Here is a 3,055-nt window from a genome sequence, read left to right as displayed (position 1 = left end):
TTGAAGTTTCCTTTGACCATTTCTTTGTTCTGAATATTGTAATGTACATACTATATACAGTTCCACATTTAGCGACCAATTCATTTAACGACCTCCTCGCAGGAAGGTAATTTGATCATTAAATGAGGAATGTCTGTAATTTTCAAGGTACTCTAGAGCCAAATACTTTTTGCTGCTCCTCCTTTTCCAAGATTAACGAGTTTTATTATAGTTTTTTGTTTTTTGTTTTTTTTGTATCAGAGATCGAACTCAGGACCTTGCACTTGAGAGGCAGGTACAGTGCCCCTAAGCTAAATCCCTGTCCCTATTACAGGTTTTTAAAAAATAGGTTTTTGTTTATAGGTAAAATGTATCTAATTTTTCTTTGGTTTTGAAGGAAGTTGATTTTTTAACGTGATTGTTATTATTTGAAGCATTCTTATGAATAGCTCATCCATACTAATTTGCCAGTTTTCCATAGTATGTATTTTCTTTCTCTTATGCATATGTAAGAACCTCCTTCTCTCATTGCTAGAGGACCTTACCCAGCTGCCATCTGGCTCTACCCAAGAACTCTTTATATGAAGGCTAAGTTTGTGCCAAAGGCATGTGTTGACGTCACATTTTAGTGACCCACTTTGCATTGTACACATGTTGACTCCCTTCTCCCCATCAGACTAGGGATTCTGGGCTTTTTCTCAACTCCTTTTTTTTTTTTTTGACTCCTTTTTGTCTGACAAATTCCTCCCAGTCCAAACATCTTAGTTGAAATTCCAAACCCTAAACAATGCAAACTTTGTAGAAGGGGTCCACCTCAGGAGCTCTCCCTGAAAACAGCCGTCCTCCTTCAGGAAAGATATGTCTCCCCACCTGGGCACTAATCTCTGTAAGGGCCACCCCAGGAATGCAGCTCCTTCTCCCCTGACTTCCAGAAACTCACCACACCCACACGTGTGCGCACATGCACACACACACACACTCATACCAGCTGTTACCTGGGGACTTTGGGTACACACCCAGGAGCCCCTACTTAATGCTTGAGGAAACCCTGACATGAGCATGGAACTTTTAAAACTTCTGAGAGGTAGAAGAGAACAAAAGGAGGGATATCTAAGGGGGCATCCTTTTCTTGAGGATGGGCAGGAAGTAGTACTGTCTCAGCAAGAACAAAGACCTGGTCCCCAGCACCCCTATTGCTTCTGTGCAGTGCCCTGAGCGTCAGGGTCTCTGGCACAGGCTGCTAGCTGCCAGCCTGCCCTCCTCCCCCTAGTCAGGCGGGTCCGTTCCTTTGCCCTGTTATTACCACTGGCAGGTCGTCTGTGCTGCTGGCAGAAGGGACCTATGTCCTTCCAGTTCTCCTGCTCTCCTTCAGCAACTCATCCCATGCTGGAGAGGGGGAGGCGCCTGGTCCTGTTACCTGGAGTCCCCAGGGGCAGAGAAGGCAGAGGATGCAGGGAGCGGGCTGGTCGGGATCTGGCTGGACAGGCCCAGCAGAGGAGGTGAGGACAGGATGAGTTTCTTCCATAACAGTGGAAAACTGGGGCTGTAGGGAGGAGGTCAGGGTATGTCCAGATGGGTGCTGGGAGTTTACGCCCAATATCTTGCAGCTTTGGAATGAATGTTCTGACCTACTCTGGATCACCCAAGTGGTTCCTTGTGCTCTCCCCTACCTGCCTCTTCTCTGGGTTTGGAACATTGAAGACAACTGTGGCTGTGACCTAGAGAAACAAACACACCTGTGTCCCCTGGCAAGCGCCAGCCTCAGCCCTCTTGGTCTCCCTGCGAGGTCCTTGGCTCTTCCCTGCAGTTGGGCTTAGGTGTGTCCACACTTGAATTTCCACACTTCTGTGAAAATGGTGTGATGCTCTAGAGAGAGCACCCATGTCCCACTCTGCCAGGAAGCACGCGAGCCTCTTTAGGTTTGACTGTCCCCATCTATAAAATGACAATAACAGTACCAATGACTCAGGATTGTTGGAAGGTCCGATGGGATTCCAGGTGGGTGCTCAACAGAGCCGTTTCTTCCTCCTTCCCCTTTCTGTTGACATGGAGTGACATTTGGGAGCTTGAAAGATTTCTATTTGAGGTTAGATTCCATGCCAATCCCCAAGCTTGGGCATCAGCCCTGCCGGCTCTTTCTGATCTCACTGCCGGCACACCCATTCCTTCCAAGATGTGGGCTGGACCATCTTTGGTTCCTTCACCCAAAGTGAACTTTTAGAGAGAGATGGTCTAATCTTCGCATCCTCAAACCCTGGCAGAGAGTCGGTGCTTTGTGCCCAGAGGACAAATGCAGAATGGAATAGAGAAGGTCTCCCACTTCACAATTGTTGAGGGCTTGAGAGGCAAGAGCACAAACTCGAGTGTCCATCTGGTAGACCTCAGGTCATTCACTAGCCATGTGACCTTGAGCAACTGAGCTTCAGTTTCTTTGTCTAAGAATAGCCACAATAATAGCTACCTCCTTGGATTTATTGTGGGGATTAGAGATGATGTCAGAGAGAAGCCCAGCTCGATGCTGCTCAGTGCGTAGTAGGAACTCAATAAACTCAAGTGGTGATTAGCTGTGGTTACAGGACTGTTTATATGTATGCTGAATCAAAACAGTGCTCCAAGAACTATTGGGGTCATAGTAAGTGACATGTGGCCTATCAGCACCCCAGGAGCCTCTCTTGGTTTGACCCACCACTCTGCGTGTTGGTGTTCCTCTGGCCTGTGGAATGGGACATGCTGCTCATGAGCGGTTTGGCCCAGGAGCCAGGACATGCTGGGCTCTCTCCTGCTGTCTAAGGGCAATGGGGGTGGTAGTGGGAACAGTGAAGATGGGAGGGGGCCTGTGAGCTGCCCCTCAGGTCTGCCGTGGGGAGCAAAGTCAGAACATAGGTAAGTCTGCTGTCTTTGAGATTTAGGCAGGTTACACGGTGACCTAGATTCCCACCTCTCACATCTCTGGGCCCATTTTAAGATTCCTGAGTTACAGCTAGTCATAGTGACCAGTGCCTATAATCTTAGTACTCTGGGAAGCTGAGGCAGGAGGATTGAAAGTTGGAACCCAGCCTGGGCAGCATAGAGACTT

Source organism: Heterocephalus glaber, unplaced genomic scaffold (assembly GCF_053883595.1).
Source record: "Heterocephalus glaber isolate CG9 unplaced genomic scaffold, H.glaber_assembly_v1.0 deba00000594, whole genome shotgun sequence".
Classification (NCBI taxonomy): domain Eukaryota; kingdom Metazoa; phylum Chordata; class Mammalia; order Rodentia; family Bathyergidae; genus Heterocephalus; species Heterocephalus glaber.
Note: the sequence above shows the minus strand (reverse complement) of the source record.